A 21,239-nucleotide genomic window follows, 5' to 3' on the forward strand; every position below is an offset into this window, starting at 1 on the left:
TTTGACCCGTACGGTCTTTTGTATGATTCGTACGGAAATAGGCTTTTTGTACGAATCGTACTTCCTAGGTTGTACGGAAAGTTTACCGGGTACGAGTCTTACGGAGAAAACGCTCCGTACGACGATTTGTATGGCCTTTTATCAGGATTGGAATCGGCCCCCTTGTGAGTTCTTTCCTTCATAGACGCAGGATTGGTGCGTCTTAGTTTTTATATATATATATATATATATATATATATATATATATATATATATATATATCCAACAGAAAATTCCCCACAACAACGCTTCGGCGGGGAAAAGCTGATTTGTAATCGTTTAGATGGTAAAAAAGACGCGTTTCGACCTCTCTTGGGGTCTTGGTCACATGAACAGTTCCTGAATCCAGGAAGTGGTCAGAATCTGCATGAACCAGCATGCACAGTTAACAGAGGGAAAAGACTGAGGTTTAGATGGTTCACAAAATTCGTCAAATGTTACATGTAAACACAACAATGATGTACAATTAATTCATTGCGACATAATTAAATGTAATTATCACATATTATAAATTTAATGCAGTAAAATCAGTTTCTAGTGTGTTTCCGATGTGATGAATTGTGTCAATAATGGTTACATCGCTCCAGTAGTGTGTATCTGGATGTGATACAGTGTAAATAATGTGGTGACTATTCTGTGATAAACTGCGCTTTAAGGTGTAGTGCCTATGGAATGGTAGTTCTCTCAGAATGGTCATTAGTGTAGGCTGTGCTCAGTGTGTTATGGTGACATTCCTATTTCAGTGGTATGTTATGTATATATGTTTTTATATATATATATATTACCTACTGGCGGTCGCCAGTAGCCACTAGGTAATTATAGTTAGAACCTAGTTTCCATAGGAAAAAACATTTATTGTTTTGCTCAAAAATTTGGCGCCATTTGACTAATCTTCACAAACTTTTCAAAACTAATTGTTCATTCAGGTCAACTCCTGTCCTGAAAGCTTGGGGTGATTCATGGAGGGGGGGCGAGAAAAAAGGGGGGTCCCAAAACGCATTTTCTACATGTTAATTTCCATAGGAAACTTTAGACACGGCTACAGCCCGAACTGGTGAAAGGTATTACACCAAATTTGGCAGAGAGATAGCTCTTGGTCCAGAAAGCATGCTTTTGTTTAAATGGTGTAAATCCGTTTAGTAGTTTTTGAGATATTTAAAAATGTAAAGATATCGATATTAGGTTACCTCTCATTGGCTGTGAACACTTCAAAGCAGGAAGTCTTGGCAGCCATTTTGTGACTCGGTTGAAACGATTAGGGGGAAAAGGAAAAAAAAAGTAGAAGAGGGTAGGGTAGTAACACTGTGAACTTTCTAGGGTGCTGAGAGGGTGTCACAGGGAGTCGGAACGTAAAAAAACATGTTTATATGCTTTCAGTGAGATTTGCGTAGGGACTGGAAATGGCAGCAGAAAATTGAAAAAGGAAGTGTTGAGTGCTTCGTTTAATTAAGCCACCGGGTGCATAGTTCCCAGGAGCAATGTTTAGTTATGATGCAGGGTTTACATCTGTCACGGGGAGCAACACTTCCTTGGAGCAAATATAACGATATGGGGGAAGGGGGTACAAGTCTTCCCTCCCCCTCCGCTCTGAGGAGCAGCACATGTATGGAAGTATATGTAAAATTTATGTGTGGAGGGGTGAAGCTTCCCCACCTTGTCCTGGGGGGCACTACTTCTTTGGGCATTTGTGAATTAAAATGCGTGGTCTGTTGCAAACTGCTGGCCCCGGGGAGTAGGATATCGTGGGCTGTAAATTGGATGGAGGAGCATCGTCCAATTTCCCTTGAGGAGCTTTCCGTGGCCCTGGGTATCACAATCTCGAGGGCCGGTTTCGACAATGACCCGTGGTGCGTAACTCATGGACATTGTTGTTTGCAATGGCAAGGCAGGAATCTACACAGAGTTCCGGCTCTGTGATAGCAAACTTCTGCTTTGCTTGATGGAAGCGAAAGGAGGAAATTTGATTTTGGTTTAAAGTCCGAGTGAGGTGATGTAACAAAACTTGAGGGGGCCCTCCTGCAAGGTAGGTGGAGGGGCTCTCTCCTGATTAAATCAGGAGCTCTCTGGCCAGAGCACTGTCCTGAGGGTGCCCCCTGGAGACTGGGGGCCCCCCGCAGCACGGCAGCCTGTGTTACTGAGTTATAGGGTCGCTCTAAAAAGAGCCCTTGTGTTAATTGTGAGTTTGTTGGAGCTACATGTAAGTGCGGATGCACAGCTTCAGGTTATTGAGAAAAACTCTGTTTCCCTAATCTGTGAATTGTTTTCCATCACTCCTGTAGATGTCATCCATATCAAAATGTATGTTGTTGTTGTAGATGGACCCCATTCTATGATCTCTAAGGTATGCAAACACAGCTTTATTTACATTCTTCCTAGCTTTCTCAATCTGAGGACAGAATTTATTTGACCATTTCCACTTCTGTCTTTGGCATATATTGGAGTATACAAAGACCGTTTGAGGTAAAAGCAACATTAATTGTCCAAATGTATCCTTTATGAGCATTTCTAGACCTACCCCAGTCAATGTGCCTAGGTCATTGCCACCACAGTGCACAATCATGACGTCTGGGGGTTGATTCAAATAGGTTTTAACCAAAGGCAACAATTGGTGCCACTTTAATCCTCTCCGGGCAAACCATTTAGGGGCCGATTCCAATCCTGGAAAAAGACTGTACGAATCCTTGTACGGAGCATTTTCTCCGTACGACTCGTACCCGGTAAACTTTCCTTACAACCTAGGAAGTACGATTCGTACAGAAAGCCTCTTTCCGTACGAATCGTACAAAAGACCGTACGGGTAAAAAAAACCGATTCGGATCCGGAAAAGCCTGTACGCGATGTCCCAGCAAGTACGATTCGTCCCTACAGCACTCCGTACGGCTCTTTTCTTACAGGTGCCAAAAACAGCCGTAAAAGGTCATACGCGATGTTCTCCATGGTACCAGTCCTACTCCGACACGTTCCCAGGGGTAGGAGTCATACAGGGGTATGAGCCATACATAAGAGTTGTAAAAGGGGTATGAGTCCGAGTCGTTCAGGGCGTACAGGGGTACGAGTCGTACAGGGGTACGAGTCGTACATATGAGTCGTACAGGGGTACGAGTCGTACAGGGGTATGAGCCGTACAGGGGTACGAGTCGTACAGGCATACACCCCCATGTGTTGTGTATGTAGGTGCGTATCCCAACATTGCATATGTACGGTGCGTACATACATGTTGTTGTAAGGTGCGTACATATGCATGGGGGCCTGTACAACTCGTACCCCTGTACGACTAGTATGTACGACTCGTACCCCTGTACACTCGTACCCCTGTACGACTAGTATGTACGACTCGTATGTACGACTCTTACACCTGTACGAATCGTGTGTACGACTCGTACCCCTGTACGACTAGTATGTACGACTTGTACCCCTGTACGACTCATACCCCTGTACGACTCGTATGTACGACTAGTACCCCTATACGACTGTACGACTCGTACCCCTATACGAATCATACCCCTGTACGACTCGTATGTACGACTAGTACCCCTATACGACTGTACGACTCGTACCCCTATACGACTCATACCCCTGTACGACTCGTATGTACGACTGGTACCCCTGTACGGCTCGTACCCCTGTACGACTCGTTTGTACGACTTGTACCCCTGTACGACTTGTACCCCTGTACACTTGTACCCCTGTACGACTAGTATGTATGACTCGTATGTACGACTCTTACCCCTGTACAACTCGTATGTACGACTCGTACCCTTGTACGACTAGTATGTATGACTTATACCCCTGTACGACTCTTACCCCTGTACGACTCGTACCCCTGTACGACTGTACGACTCGTACCCCTGTATGACTCGTACCCCGGGAACAACTTTACGATACGATACGAGTCGTACAAAGTTTGCTTCATAGCGGGTAATGTCATTCCCCGTGTACGGGACGTTTTCCATACGATTCGTAAATCGGAAAGCCGGTCCGGATCGTACTTGTACGGTCGGACTGTATTTTTACGATTCGTATGGAAAAGTGTCCGGGTCCGTCTCGTACAACTTTTCCCGATCTGATTCGTACGGATCGGGTCGATCCGTATGTATTTTTCCCGTACGAATCGGAATCGACCCCTTAATGTCCACATTTTGTAAAACTAGGTCTTTGTCAATACATCTGTATTCAGCATACCTTTTGCACCAGAAAACATAGCTGTGTCCTATGATCCATACTAGCGTTTTGAAGGTATGGCTGGAAGGTATCAAAAGATGTCTGTAGCTCTTGTAGTCCGTTGGTAGAAAGAGAGATACGTTGAAAGGTGGAGAAGAAGCTTTTTTTGGGTAGAAAACGACAACTGATTGGGTGGTGAAGAACATTGTGTAGTGAAAGTAGGGTGCTTGTTAGTTTCATGAGAAAGTATGTTTCAGAATGTTTGAAACTTACACTATATAGGATACAAACATATGTCTGGAGCACAACCACACCTGCTACTTGCATTTGGAAGGTACTGTTCTGAACTTAATAAAATGGTGAACTTGTGACCTGCAGGTGCTGTTGAATGTTTCCAGAAACTGTTAGGATGAAGTATGGTGAGCTTATGACCTGCATGTGGCTTTGAATGTTCCAGAAACTGTTAGGATGAAGTTTGGTGAACTTATGACCAGCACGGGGTATGGAATGTTGCAGAAACTGTTGGGATGAAAGTTGGTGAACTCGTGACCTGCAGTCTTCCGTTGGATGTTACAGAAACAGTTGGTATGGAAATTGGCGAAAAGGTGATTGGTGGAGCAGTAGAAATGACTGTGGTATTAAAATATGAAATGCTAAATTAATTACAACTGGTAAGCTATTAAAGTTTATTTTTCAAAATAAGTAGTATGTCTAGAAGAAGTGTGGTCTTTTAAATTTGCAGTAGTATTATTAGAAATAGGCTTCTAAATTGTTGTAAGGGTTTGGGGGTGTATGGCGATGCGGCAGTGTGGGGGAGTGTCCAATCCACAAAAGAAGAGAACCAGTTGGGGGCGTTTTAGAAGAAAGTTAGAGAGTGTTAATATGAGTAACCAATAGAAATGTGTTTTGCAATTTGAAATAATTATGGAAGGATTTTGATTTGTTACGTACATATATTTATGTGTGAAAAGAGAAGAAAAATGTGCCATTATTGGTTCTATTCTTGAAGAGAGTCTAGAATTACATTTATTGTCTGAGAAAGAAAATATTGCATTCGTTTGTGAAATTGGAAATCGGCATACCAACTACAGAGGTGAGTTACAAATTAATAAGGTGTGTTATATATTGTGTAGTAGTGGCTGACTGTTTGAGACGATATTTGTAAGTCTGAAAAAGTCTTTTGGGGTAAATAACATAGCATTAGTGAAGTGTGCTGTTTCACATATTTTACAGAATGTGCATAGAGTGTGAGTAGTTGCTGAACAAGTACCCTTATATATTTAGGAGTTTTACAGGATGAAGTGTAGTTTGTCATGTTTAAAGGAGTATATGGTTTTGAAAGTGAGGTAAAGGGTTCATTTGCATTGGAAAATGAATTTCGGCACTATAAAGAAATTGTAGTACGTTTGCAAGTTGTTTCTTGTGGAAAAAAGTGGAGAGGGGGTTAAAAGAGGGATGTTTTATTAACGTGAGTGAAATAAAAAATAAAAAATGTTGCATGCAGAAGTTGGGCTCTGACTTTTCACACTGGTGAGCTATATTTGTATAAAAGTGTAAGCAACTGTGACAGTCGCTGGCCGTGCAGATTGTGCAGATATTAGAAGCCCGGTAGATCGAGAGATTAAGAATGATACGTTCCTTTCTATATGTATTTTTACACGTGTTATGCATCGGAAGATTAGATAACTATATAACAGTGGTATAGATCTATTTGTATGTTTCTTTTAAGTATGTGCTACTAGGAAAAGATACAGCTCCATGTATGCATGCTTTCATTGATATGGTGACACTGTCAACTGTGATATGAAAAGTGTTTTGCTTTGCATTTGGATAGAGTGAAGACTGTTAGTAGTTGGTGAGTAGTGAAGAATCAAAAGACAGATGAGGTGAAATACATGGTGGTAAAGGGATTAGTGATTATGGTACTTCATATGAGTGTTTGGGAAGGTATTGTTGAAGAGCACCGTATATATTTAAGTATTTTTGTGAAATGAGGAATGCGGTCTCTTATGTTGAAAGATGTGCATGGTGTTGCAAGTTAGGTACAGGGTTGAATTAACATTGAAAATGGGCCCGGTGAATGTAAGAGAAATATAAATGTTTGCTCAGTGTGCCTTGTCGGAAAATACAGGTGGTGGGGGAAGTGGGGGCGTTTCTTTACTAGAGATATGTTTTATGAATGTGTGAGTGATAAAAAAGAAATGGAAATGTTCAGAGCATATTTTATGTACGAATTTGTTCACACTGGTGAAGTACACGTGAAGAGAAATGGAGGGAATTGTCAGGGTCTCTGCCTGTGCTGATGAATCTGTTTATATTAAAGGTCCGGCAGATCAAGAGTTTGGTAATGATACGTCTGTTGACCCCCTCTGCCGCTATCTTTTCTCCCATTTTTTAATGGTTTGTGTCCCGTCGTTTGTAAAAGGAACATAAGAGAGGCCCATGTAACCTGAGAAATAGCACTTAGATGTTGATTGGCTTGATGGTGGCATCTGTGCAGCGCACAGAAAGTTGCAATCAGTTTGAGTGGTATACGAGTGCAGTGTGTGATGTTGCAAAGGTTACATGGTCTTTTGTCTAAGGTACAGGGGAGTAGCAGCTCGCTGAGGGACTGCTGCGGGGTGGCAGAGGTGCAAGGAGGGGGGGTAGTAGCCTGCGGCATACAATGGACAGGAGTAACGTAAGTAATTAAATAAATAAAACAACTTACCTTGCGTGTTGTGCATCACCAACTAGGCGCTGCAGTGCGGCAAGGTAAATTGTTTTATTTATTTAATTACTTACCTTATTCCTGTTCGTGGTATGTCAGACTCTACTACCCCCCTCATTGCCCTTCCTCTGCCCTGCCCCATCACCCGCAGTACTCCCTCCGCGATCCGCTACTGGTACAGAGATGAATTGGGGTCCAAAATTGGTTGGAATAATGTAGAAGAAATAGCCTTCTGCAGATTGAAGCTTGTAGGAAAATAGGGGGGGGGCTTTAAGATGGACATGCTTTAGTAACTTCAGTGGGATGAAAAAAATGAAATGTTCTTTGTACACTTAGTGCATTTGTTAATGCACTCTTGTAAAGCATGTGAATATAAGTTAAGATATTGTCAAGCTTCCTCCTCGTGCTGAGCCTGTGTACATCACAGGAGCGGCAGATCAACAGGCTGGGAATGACACGTCCCTTGACCCCTCTGCCTCCTTCCTCCTGCTCTCTGATGGTTCTTGTCCCATCGTTTGTTAGAGGAAGCTAACAGAGGCCTGTGTACCCCGAAAAATAGCACTTAGACTTTCACTGGCTTGTTGGTGGCATCTGTAGCGCACAGAGAAAGTTGCAATTTGTTTCAGTGATAAATGAGTGCAGTGTGTGATTTTGCAAAGGTTACATGGTCTTGTGTCTAAGGTACATGGATGAATTGAGGGCTAAAATGCGCCAGGGTAATGTACAAGAAATGGCGTTCTGCAGATGGAAGCTTGTGGTAAAATACTGTGGGGGGGCTTTAACATGGGCATGCTTTAGTAACTTCAGTGAGATGCAAAAAATGAAATGTTGTTTGCACACTTCGTGCATTGGTTTGTGGACATTTGTAAAGCACACGTGAATATAAGTTAAGGTATTGTCAAGTTTCCTGCTCGTGCTGAACCTGTGTACATCACAGGGGCGGCAGATCGAGAGACTGGGAATGACACATCCCTTGATTGCCTCCCCTTCCTTCCTCCCGCTGTCTAATGGTTTGTCTCCTGTTGTTTCTAAAAGGAAGGTAACAGAGGCCTGTGTACCATGAAAAAATAGCAGTTAGACTTTCACTGGCTTGTTGGTGGTATCTGTGCAGTGCACAGAAAGTTGCAATTGGTTTCAGTGGTAAATGATTGCAGTGTGTGATGTTGCAAATGTTACGTGGTCTTGTGTCTTAAGTACAGGGATGAATGGAAGTCTAAAATGCACCGGGGTAATATACAAGAAATGGCCTTCTGCAGATTAAAGCTTGTGGGAAAATACTGTGTGGGTGGGGCTTTAACATGGACATGGTTTATTAACTTCAGTGAGATGCAAAAAATGAAATGTTGTTTGCACACTTCGAATATTGGTTTGTGCATACTTGTGAAGCACACATGAATATAAGTTAAGGTATTGTCAAGCTTCTTGCTTGTGCTGAACCTGCGTACATCACAGGGGGCAGCAGATTGAGAGACTGGAATGACATATCCCTTGAGCCCTTCTTTCCTTTCCTGTTTCCTCCCGGTATGTAATTGTTCCTGTTCCCTTGTTTGCAAAAGAAAGATAACAGAGGCCTATCTGCGATGATCCTCATTGGTCTTCTGGGGACATGTGAGGAGCAGAGATACAGTCGTAATGTAGTTCTATGGTATAGAAAAAAACTGCACACAGTTGCAACTTACATATCACTCCAATTTACATTCTCGATGAAGTGTCTTAACAGTTTAACGTTGCTGAGGTATGTCTATGCTTCAACATCTATTTTTACACGAGTTATGTGTTCGAATATCTGATACCTATAAAACACAGGTATAGATCTAGTTGTATGTTTCTTTTAAGTATGATGCCACTAGGAAAAGGCATAGGAGATGTTTGAATCCTTTGAGTAATATGGTGAGACTTTGAACTGTGATATGGAAAGGGTTTCTGGTTTGCGTTTGGGAGGCCGAACATTGTTAATAGTTGCTGAGTAGTGAGATGCAAGATGCCGATGAGGTTAAAGACATGATAGGAAATGATTTAGTGATTCTGGTAAATTGTTTACAACTGGTAAGCTATTAAAGTTTATTTTTCAAAATAAGTAGTATATCTAGAAGAAGTGTGCTATTTGCAGTAGACATCCCCTCCGGTAGATGGCGACACTGGAGACTAACGGACATCGTACCTCGTAAGTCCCTTCACCTGGAGCCCTAGGTGGCGCATTGACCGGGCTCATTGCAGATATTGTTGTGGATCCCCCAAAAACAGAGCCTGCAGTACCGGAAAGGGGGAATAGATCACGGTCAGAACCGGGGTTTCTCCAGCACACTGATGCGAGACACACTCTCCCTGCCATATCTCTGGAAGCGTCGCTAGCTGGTGATGCAAACCTGCTGAGGGGCCCTTACTTGTAACAGCTGTGGGTATTCGTGGATTAATCTACTACACTACCTCTTAACGACCAGCCACTGTTAAAGAGCCCAACTGCTGCATATGTAATTGGATTCGGATATAATCCAGCAACGCTGTGGTGGGGCTGATCTGCAGTGTGCCAGGATCCCGCCCTAAAAACTACCTATACGCCGCCAGCTGATACCGTCTATTCCCCCACTTCACAGCCTCACTCGGCAAACCAGATAGGCAGCAGCCGAAGCCAACTTTTGAGACCAAGCGCAACCCTAAAGGTGCAACTGCACATTCAGATACAGAATTGGAGGCGGAGCGCACGACGGGTAAGGCCATGAAGAACGTCCTCCAAGCTATACAGCAAAGTCTACAGGATATAAATGGAAAACTAGACTCGCTCACCCAAAGAGTAGATATCATGTCTGCGAAATTGGATAAACAAGGTGAACGCCTGGATGCGACTGAAGATCGCATAACAGCAGTGGTAGATGAATCACATACTATGACCCGCAAATGCACAGATATGGAGAAGATCCTAGTGGTCATAAAGAACAAGGCCGAGGATTTGGAGGCAATATCGCGCCGCAACAATGTTAGAATTGCAGTTCCCAAGAGTAAGAAGACGGGAAGGAAGGAAACGTATGTGGAGGTCATGCTGCGTGATATATTCGGTGCCAACAACTTTTCTATGGTACTAATTATAGAATGTGCACATAGATCATTTGCCCCCAGACCTCTACCGGGCGTTCCCCCGTGGCACAATCCAGAGGATGGCTAGGGAAAAGCAACACATAACCTACCAAGGCAACAACCTGGCCTTTTACACAGATTTTACAATGATGGTGCAGACTGCACGCAAAGACTTTAACCCTGCAAAAACGAAACTTCGAGAACTGGGTATCGAATATGCAATGTTGTACCCAGCTAGACTGCGGGTAACATATGATGGGCAAGCAACGGTACTTCGGACACCAAAAGCAGCACAGGACTTCATAAAAGATAATCACTAAACGAAAAGAGCAGAAACGCACTGAGCAGGACCAAGATTCTGAATAAAACACGACCAATTCTATTGCTCTTCTTGGACTAAGTCCACCGCCGGTGGATGGAGACAGTGGAGTAGATCAAAGACTCTGACATCTACCATGTGGCAGCATGTCTCATGTTTTATAACAATATTGGTACAATACTCTGAAGATTGAATGCTGCCGCTGTTGACTCTGGGATGTAGGTGAACATCTCTGTACCACACCCTGTAGTTGGAGGCATATGCATCTCGGCCTAGATGTTGAGGCAGAGAGTGCGCTGATCTCCACTGGCGGTCATGTATAGACTGTGCATATATTAACATATTTCAGGAAGAAGACATAGATGCTGGGTATACTGACAGCCTTGACTGATCACTGTGGCTGCTGTCCTTCAGATGTGTTTGGTAATCATATGCTGGGATATAATGTTGTCTATTTTGAGGTACTAATAACAGGTGGCTTTGTGTAGGAATAGCAATGTTGCGGCTTCATATATGTAGCAAAGTTGACCTAGATGGTCATTTGTCCTACGGATTGATATGGCGAATTCCCCTGTTCCCTGATGGAAGTAACTAATTAGGTCGATTCGTGATGTTTGTGGGCACAGAACTGTAAGTTACCCTATATAACAGATAAGACTGAATGGGAGATGTACATGATGCATCGGGCTCAATCCCTAGTTTGGGCTATGCACCTGCACTCTTAACGTAATACCCGACTACATCCACCTAGATGGATGGAGTTGCGCATACTTGGCAGATCCCCCCAGGCAGGTGCTCCCCACTACAGGTTTAGTTATGTTGACATTTCTGTTATGGGTATGTCTTTGGCGTGGTTGGGATGCCAAAGTGTGAGGGGGAGGGGTGGATGTAATTGGGGATTGTTTTGCAGATTGCTGTATTTGAACTGCATTGCGGACATCCAGATCAATACTAGTATGTTTATTATCACCATGTATCTAATAACTACAACAGATGCACACAATGAAGGCAGAGGAAAGAAATATATCATAGGTATAGCTTACACCAACAAATATAGATAGATTACAACCAGCGCAACTTAACTTGTTGACATGGAACGTCAGAGAGCTTAATAACCCGAAAAAGATACGCCAGGGATTTGCTTATTTAGACAGAATTGCCCTCCTCCAGGAATCTCACCACGCCCCTACACATAAGAGTAATATTGGGAACAGATGGGCGGAAACAGTGCTGAGTTCCTCATACTCTTCATACTCTAGAGGCGTGTTAATTTTAGTAAAGAAAGGGAAGCAATTCCATTTAGATAGCACTATTACGGATGACTTAGGTCAATATGTTATTATAACAGGGCATATTAGAGGGCAGCAAGTGGCTTTTATAAATACTTACGGCCCGAATGTGGATGATCCTGACTTTTATAAATTAATCTGGCGTAAAATTAACGAATTACCTGAAATGGATCTGCTGTGGGGTGGTGATTTGAACCTCTCTTTAAATGACAGCTTGGACAGATCGGGTGTCTCCAAGGAGCCTCACAAGTGGGCAGTGGGAGTGATGTGGGATATTATGTCCGAAACTAACCTGGTTGATATTTGAAGGATGCGTTATCCTCAGCTCATGGAGGCCACACATACATGTGATCCATAACAGTTGGTCCCGTATTGACAACTGGCTAGGGACGAAGGAAATAGCATCTTGGACACGAAATATACGCCACTTGCCCAACACCCTCTCTGATCATAATCCAGTGCTATTGACTATAGACCTCCCCAACTACACACCTCCACCGTAAGTGTGGAGATTCAATGCAAAAGCACTACTAGACTTGGTGTACATTGACACCATTAGCAAGGCCATCACTGACTATTTTACGTTAAATCAGCCATCTACTGACGACCCCAGCTTACTGTGGGAAGCTTTTAAAGCCACCATATGGGGTATCTGTATCAGCACTAACGCGGGAATATTAAAAGATATACGTAACCAACTCACCAAACAGGAGGCCACATTAAGTGCACTGTAGCGTGAATACAAACGCACGCACAGCGCGACTATATTAGGTGATATTAGAAAAGTCATGACGGAATATCAGACATTTGCAGATGATGAACTTTAATATCTAACGAAACGCTAAACTGCACGATCGTACGGCGAAGAGGGCAGACCAGGTTGTGTTTTAGCGACTAAAATCTGTTCTGGCTTTACACCACAAACGGTCCTTTACATAAAGGATGATAACGGTACGCCTCAATACGACACACAGAATATATTACATGCATTCATGGAAATGTATGGTGACCTATATGCCTCACGTGCTACTGCCACACCCACTGAAATTTTGGCTTATCTGGAAGATGTGGCGAAAGCATGGCTATTCGACATGCAGAGAGAATATCTTTCACAGCCGGTAACAGTAGAAGAAGTTACTGAAATGATCAAATCATTCCCGAATGGTTAAGCTCCAGGGCCAGACGGCTTCACCTGCGAATTTTATAAGGCGTTCGTCGAACAAATATGTAGGGGGGATAAGTATGCTCCCGCTGCTCTCAGTCCGTGAAAGTGAAGTGGGGTCAACATGTTTCACGCATATGGCTGGTCCCTAATGGATCCTCTGTGCGCTTCGTCAGGACCGTGAGAAAGGTGATGTAAAACCGTGGCAGTCAGGAAAAGACACCCTGTACTACCACCATACCTATATAAAGGTCAACATGCGTCTTAGCGCTAGGAGATATGTGTTATTCATATTCTCGTGATCCCAACCTGCTGGAGACATACAAAAGAAGAAAACAGAGAAAGGACACAGTACAAAACAAAAAAAGGGTACAGTATCATCAACCAAATATGGATTCAAGTTTTGTGGTTATTCATCTCTACCACAAGAAACGTTTCTGCAAGTACAATGCGACTAGCTCCAATGTCTAGTATTAAGGCAGAATCACATAAACTGTTTTCCCGCCGTAGAGCTAGCCCAGACTTGGTAATGTTTGTTACTCTGCTTATTGCAATGGTAGATAAGCAAGTATAATTCATGGACATGTGGGCAACATGGCAAAGGTAAAAACGTGAAAATAGAAACAATGGCAATTATAGGCAGCATTTAGACGATGATGATTAAGCCTCAAACTCAGTGTGGTATTGTCTCACTAGCCCCATAACGACTACACAGACAGTCAGTGTTATGCACATACTTATGGCGGATAAATCAGATTGATTATAGAGTAATCAAAACAATTCGCGGAGACATGAGAAATTGGTAATAGTTATGCATATGGTACAGAATGCAGAGACGCTGTGTGGTAGTAAGAAAGAGAAATGCCTACCCTTCTGTCAGTAAGGGTTGGCCACGCTGACGAGTGCTGCTGGTGAGAAAGGAGACCAGAGCTAAACAGGCGGGGAGAGAAAATTACTCCATTAGCCCATAGTCGTCAAGCATGGTAAATATACCTGGGCTGGAGCAGCTGGAGCCTACTTACTGTATCCCTTTCTTGTGACCGTCTCTGAACCTGCCCTTCCGATCAGGATTGCCGGTAACTGTTGAGGGAAGCCGTTTCCTAGTTATAGTCAGCTAGTTTCCGGGACCAGGTCGTGGTGAAGTGGGCGTGTCCCCTGACATAATTAGCGCTGGGAGAGAATCCAGGTGACTGAAGCGGCCATGATGGAATGGTGTTAATACACCTGAGTAAAGCTATATGTATGCAGGGTTTTTAAGTTACGCCATATATAAGTGGCAAAATTCAATGTGTTCCTAAATTAGTAAGCGGGCAAGGCATAACCAACTGGTTATAGTATTACCGTAGAGTAATACATGGACTATATACATAGTAAGCCTATTCGTGCGTTTCTTCTTGAAAACAGGATGTATCAATTTGTCTTACTTTGATGCGCCATGTTAGAAAACGGAAATAGACAATTGTTCTTAATGTTGATGGCACTGCTTAAAAAATAAAGTTCGGACCCTCGTATTAATAACTATTGGCAAAGGAGATATCTAATTCTGCGCAGGTTGCAGGTACATGTACTATACCTGATATTAGCAGAAGTCAAGTTATGGATGGTTATAGCAGAACATATAATAGATTCTTCTGCTGGTAGGAAATAATATCAGGAAGGTGTGACAAAAACCTGGACCTAACCCACATTCTGTATAAAAAGATCTATAGGCAGGTGACCATGTTAACTCTAGATAGAATTAGTGTTGTCAGTCTAGTTCTACCCATGGTATATCATCATTCAAACCATCCCTATTGTTTTTTAAATGGAAAACCCACTGTTGTTTTTGTCTAAATAATGTTTGTGTGGCCCAGTTGGGGTTGGATTCAATTATGGTCCAACAAAGACTGTCAGGGGAGTGATTTTGCTCTAGGCAATGGTTCTGAAGTCTAGTGTTAGTTTTTCTTCATCAAATTGTGCTTTTGTGTTCCCCAATGCGAGTCTTGACAGGGCGGGTAGTCATTACCCACATACCTCATTGAACAAGGGCATGTGATGAGGTATATACAATGTTTTGTGTTACAGTTAGTATGGCGTTTCTGAAGCCACGGTCTATCTAGTCCAAGGTCAATCTGTTAGGATACTGAGGATTGAGGTCATACTGCGCATGTCCCACATGGGAAGTGTCCCTCTACTGGAGGTAGGGACCACAATGTGGTTTGTCTTTGTGTTGTGGGTTTTGGTCGGGTATGGACCAGGATGTCTCTGAGATTTTGTGTGCGTTTAAATGCAAACAGTGGGGGCTGGCCAGGGCTGAAACTGCCTGTCTCAAGGATCTTCCAGTGTCTTTTGATAATTTTTTTGATCTTATTCGCACGTGGTGTAAAAGTAGTGACAAATGTTTCTGATTCAGATTTCTCTCTGACCTCTAAGAGGGCCTCCCCATGGTTGTTCCTTGCTCTCTAATGGCCTCTCAAATGATCTTCTTAGGGTAGTGTTGTTCTGATAGTTGTCTGATAGTATCTCCGCCTGTGACTCAAACTCAGTGAGTCTGTAATTGGTGGTTTTGAGCACGCCATCCGGTAGTGATATAAGGAGGTCTAGGAACGGAATGATTTCCTGTGACCTTGTGCCAGTGAATTTCAGAAAGGGATCAACGGTATTGATCCATTCAAAGAAAGTACCACACTGTTCATCATTCCCTTGCCAGAACATGATGATATTGTTTATGTAACAACACCACATAAGGATATTACTCTTGTGTGGATTATTCTCTGTCAATATGAATTTCGCCTCAAATGCAGCCATGTATAAACATGCCAGACACAGCGCGACGGTGCTTCCCATACTGGTGCCTTGAATTTGATGGTTTGTTGTCTCTGGAAGGAAAAAAAAGTATCTTTGAGAGCTAGGGAGGCACAATCACAAATGAACGTGATGGGAGTTTCATATGGCCATGGGTCAAAATTCTGTAGGGCGTTCTCTAGGACTTCAAGTGTCGAGTCCTGAGGGATGTTCGTATAAAGTGCCTCTATGTTTAGAGTCACGAGATAGTTGATGGATGCTGGCTCTGCAAAGTTTTCAATCAAGTTCAAGACCTCCATAGTGTCTCTGAGGTATGTGGGTGTTTTTTTCACAAAAGGACTTAGATAGAAATACCAATACTTGCTGAGTGGTTCCAGCCGGGAGTAGATGCTGGATACAATGGGACATCCCGGTGGTGGTGTCGTCCCCTTATGGATCTTCGGAAGCGTGTAGAAATAAAGGGTACGAGGGTCATTGTTAGTAAGGAAGGACACTTCTTGAGCTAAGATCTTAAATCTTGTACAGATCAATATTTTTTATAAAAATGTAAATGTTGATGACGAGGTAATACGTTTTGAAGATGAATCAGAAATTTTAAGTGGTCAAATAGAGAAAGTGGACATGTCAAGGAGTGAAGAGATTTATGAACATTATACAATGTGTCCTCTACATTCAAAAGAAGTAATAGGAAACAGCATTGAGTTATTTCAAATGAAAAAAGAAAAGGGAACTCCAATGAGTGTATGGGAGAAAAAATTAGAAGCTTGTTGCTTTCCACAGCTGTTCCATACTGGACAAGGTGGACGATTTGATAAGCGACCTGCCTTGATTACAGCTTCAGAATATTGCTCAACGAGATTATACTCTAAAGATCCTAGATTTCGACTGTGCATTCCATATATATTTCACCTTTTGTTTGAAAGTGATTTGTCTTCTCTTTCATATGCAGTGGACCACATACTTAAAACAGGAGTTCATCAATCACTTGTTTCAGCTAAAGAATTAATGGACAAAGTTCAAAATTTAGAAGCACAGTTAATTAATTTGATGGCATGTCAACATGGAACAAATGAGTATTGGTTTTGTTGTCATGTGAACTTAAGTGTATGTTTAGAAACTTAGGTACACCAACATGGTTTGTAACACTTAGCTGTGCGGAGTATGCATGGCAAGATTTACTTGAATTTCTATGAGAAGCAAATTCCAATATCAAGAATATTGAAATCAAGACACCTGTGTTTATTGGATCCTGTAAATGTCTGCAGGTATTTTAATCAAGGTTTCAAGCTATAATGTCTTTTATCTGCAATGAAAAAAATTGTCCTCTTGGAGAAGATATTGATTTTTTTTGGGTGAAGAGGTGCTCCACATATACAAATGCTATTATGGATTAAGAATGCTCCGAAATCTGGAACGGATACTGATGAAAAAGTATTGTCTTTCATTGAACAGTATATTACGTGTGAGATTCCAAGAGAAGGAGGAGAAAAAAGCTTGAGACAACACATTTTTTAGTTTCCAGAGTAACCGTTGTGGAAAGTATTGTCAATAAAAATACAAGTCTAAAGGAAAATGTTATACCATTTATTGGATTGGATTCCCACGTCCAGTAATTTCTAAAAGAAGAGTAAATTCTTTTATGTCTGCTGTGAGACACACAATAACTCGGAAATCGCCAAAGAATACGTACAACTTACTAAAGAATAGAACAGTCGAAGTATATTAATGACTACAATCCAGTTACTTTGAAAGTGTGGAATGCAAACATGGACATTCAATATGTTGCAGATAACTCAATCGCAGTTGCACGCTATGTTACGTCATATATACCGAAATCAGAAAAAACAGAGATGAAAGAAATGTGGGAAGAAATTTCACAAGAGAAGGGCCTTAGGAAAAAATTGTACAGCTTAAGCTTGAAAATGCTTTCCCACAGAGAAATTGGATCCTTCGAATGTTTGGATCGTTTGTGCTCTTCTATTTTATATTGAAAGTCACGTGCAATCATTATTTGGTAAGTTTAGGTCTTGACTGCACACGAAATAGAGTGTTGAAAACATTAGAAGAAATTCAATACTTAACAGAGAATGATCCGGACAGTAAAGAAATTCTTAAAACTAATATGTTGGATGCATACTATCCTAAAAGGAGTCCACATTTGGAAGAGCTTTGTTTGTATGAAATACTTCAACATTACAGCTTTACTAACTATAACGGCCACATTTCTCTGGCTTTGTATAAGTGAAATGTCCAACTAACTATAACTTTCCTGAAACCTGTGGTTTTTTCAATGAATATATATATTCACTGAAAAAAACAAAGGTTCAGGGACGTTATAGTTAGGAATTACCATTAAAAAACGTTTGAAATTCACTGAAAAAAACACCGGTTTCAGGGACGTTATAGTTAGTTGGACATTTCACTCATACAAAACTAGAGAAATGTGGGCGTTATAGTTAGTTGAGCTAACTATAACTTGCGCCCCCGCAATGTACTGCTGATGACATCACATATTACATCACTCATGACATGGTCAGTGACATCACTGATAACATCACCCCAACCCAGAAAGTGCCAGGAGGTGGTGCAGGGAGGGGGCAGGTCCTCGCTTCTCTTTTTCTTTTCTTTTTGGAAGGTTTGCTGTGTGGCCCCCCTCCCCTTAATTATTTATTGGGCCCTGGGGACCCCATCCCCCAGAGCCTGAGACATTTTTAATTTTTTTTTTTTTTTTTTAAAAGAGGGAGGGGGCTGTGCTGCCCCTCTCCCATGACTAATTTTGGCCCGAGGCCCACATACCCCAGCCATAACTACTTTTATTAATTTTTTAATAAAATACATTTATATGAGGGGCCCATTTTGGCTTGGGGGACCCCATCCTCCGGGTCTTTGCCTCTTTTTTATATTGTGGTAGGGGGCCGTGTGGCCCCCCTCATTGGCCATTTTCTGCCCCGAGGACCCCATCCCCCACGGCATGGCCTTTTTTTTGGGGACCGCGCGGGGAGCCCCAATGCCCCCACGGTCCCTGCCAGCTCCCCGCCTCCTGCGGGAGCCGGCATTGCTTTTGGACAAAGGGAACTGCTGATATGCAGCTCCCTTTGCCCAAAAGCAATTCTGCTTTGCTTCGTGGAAGCAAAATCAGGTTTCCTGCTCTTGCTTCCACAAAGCAAAGCAGTGTTTGCTATGACAGGGTGGAAGCATTGCTCCTACTCTGCCGTAGCAAACTGCAATGTCCCGGGGTGGGCACCCCGGGACATTGCTGCAGCCGGCCCCGGGGGGTGGTGGTCCCCAGGGCCAAGGAGGGCTCCAGGAGGGGGACGTGTGACCCCCTCTCAACTGATAAAAAGCCCAAGGGAGTTGGTGGTCCCTGGGGCCTGCTACAGACTCCCGTATTTTATTTTCTCAAAGCCTCCGGGGAGGTGGTGGTCCCCAGTGCACTGTGGGGAAGGGGCAACCCTCCCCCACACTACTTTTAATGTTATACAGCCCCGGGAGGTGGCGGTCCCTGGGGCTTGGGGGGCCCTCAAGGCCCCCACCCATATTATACAAATGCCCAGGAAGGTGGCAGTCCCCAGGGCAGCACAGGAGAAGAGCCCCCCACAAAATATCATGCCCCAGGGAGGTGCCGGGGCTTCTAGAAAACGAAGTGCAGGACACCACACTTTTTTTTTTTTAAATGTCAGTGGGATTCGCAGTCCCTATGTAAATAACAAAAAATGCTTTTTTAGCCCTCGGGGTCCCTGTCGGTTGAACCGAGTCACAAGAAAAAAGGTTTAAGAAAAGGGGGCAGGGTAGAAACACCCTGACCTACTAGGCCTGCTCAAGGGGGCCCAAAAAACAATTGGGTGTAATTTTTGGCGGGAGTCACGTAGGGTATGCAAATCCTGCAGAAAATGTTTTTAAAACTGAAGCGCGGTCTTCCGCGCTTTGTTTAATTAAGCCCCTGGGTGGGCCAGGTCCTGGGGGCGTTTCAAAAATGTGATGCGGGGACCGCCACCTCCATGGGGCTTATTTGTAGGAAAAAGTGTGGGGGGTCCTGCCCCCATGCTGTCCCAGGGACCACCACCTCCCCGGGGCATTGAATATTTATGGGTGGGGGGCCTGGCGGCCCCCTCAATCCTCGAGGACTGCCACCTCCATGGGGATTTAGAATTTAAATGGAGGGGACCTTCGTGACCCCCGCTGCCACCATCCCGGGGCTTCATTTTTTAAATTTGAGTGTGGGGAGGCTACTGTCCCTCACACTGCCCTCGGGACCACCACCTCCCCAGGGCACTAATTATGTAAAAGCAGGGTGTCCACCCCGGGACATTGCCGTTTGCTATTGCATGGTGGTAGCACTGCTCCCACCATGCCACAGCAAACTTCTGCTTCTCTTGATGGAAGCGAGAGCAGGAAAACTGCTCTTGCATCCATGAACCGAAGCAGATTTGCTTTTGGACAAAGGGAGCTGCGTGTCATCAGTTCCCTTTGCACAAAATCAATGCAAGCTCTAGCAGGAGGCGTGGAGGCAGCAGGGAAATTGAGGGCATTGGGGCTACCTCTTCAGTCCCCAAAGTGAGGCCATGTCCTGGGGAATGGGATCCAACTCTGTTTTAAATTGTAAAAAACAATATTGCCCATGCCCCGGGTGATGGGGTCCCCGGGGCCGACAACGGGTCGACAACGGGTAATGGCACCAGGGGGCATTCATTTTTTTTTCTCTTGTGACAGGAGTGGTGACCCCATCGCGGCTCTCAGCGCGCCTCCCCCCCAGTATAACATTGCAGTGGATTTGTGGCTCTACCTTAAATAAATAATTTAATAGTAAATAATTCAGAAGGTAGTGTTGTATTTGTGAACTTTTTTTTATAGAGAATTAGAGAATTAGTGAGGTGGAAGTTAATAATCACATTACATTTGAAAGAGTTAGTAATAACATAAAAAAAGAAAAAAGGAAAGTTAAACTTGAAAAGTGTATTGTGTTGTAGTACATTGAATTTGTGTCATTGTTTTGTGGATTCGCAATGGGTTCGCGAATCCACAAATAATTCAAAAGAGTATGTATGTTAAAAAAAAAATAAGATTCACTGTTGGGTTATAGGGTGGCTCTAAAAAGAGCCCTTGTTTTCATTATGACTTTGTTCAAGCAACATGTAAGTGCGGAAGCACAACTTAGGATTGTTGAGAAACACTCTGTTCCCTTCATCTGTGAAATGAACTCCATCACTTCTGTAGATGTCATCCATATCAAAAAATACATTGTTGTTATAGATGGAGTCCATCCTATGTTCTCTGAGGTAAGCGTAATCAGCTTTATTGACATTCTTCCTAGCTTTCGCATTCTGTGGACTGAATTGATTTGACCACTTCCATTTCTGTCATTGGCATATATTAGAGTATACGAAGACAGTTTGAGGCAAAAGCAACATCAATTGTGCAAAGGTATCCTTCATTTGGATTTCCAGACCTACCCTGGTCAATGTGACAAGGTAATTGCCACCACAGTGCACAATCATGAGTTTAGGGGGTTGGAGATGCAGAAAGGTTTTAACCAAAGGCATCAATTGGTCCCACATTAATCCTCTCTGTGCAATCCATTTAATATCCAAATTTTGCAAACCTAGGTCTTTTTCAATATGACTGTGTTTTGCATACTTTATGCACCACAAAACATAGCTGTGCCTGACAATCCCTACTTTAAGCATCTTGAAGGGATGTCTGGAA

The sequence above is a fragment of the Triturus cristatus genome, chromosome 4_2 (genome assembly GCF_964204655.1).
Source record: "Triturus cristatus chromosome 4_2, aTriCri1.1, whole genome shotgun sequence".
Taxonomy (NCBI): Eukaryota; Metazoa; Chordata; class Amphibia; order Caudata; family Salamandridae; genus Triturus; species Triturus cristatus.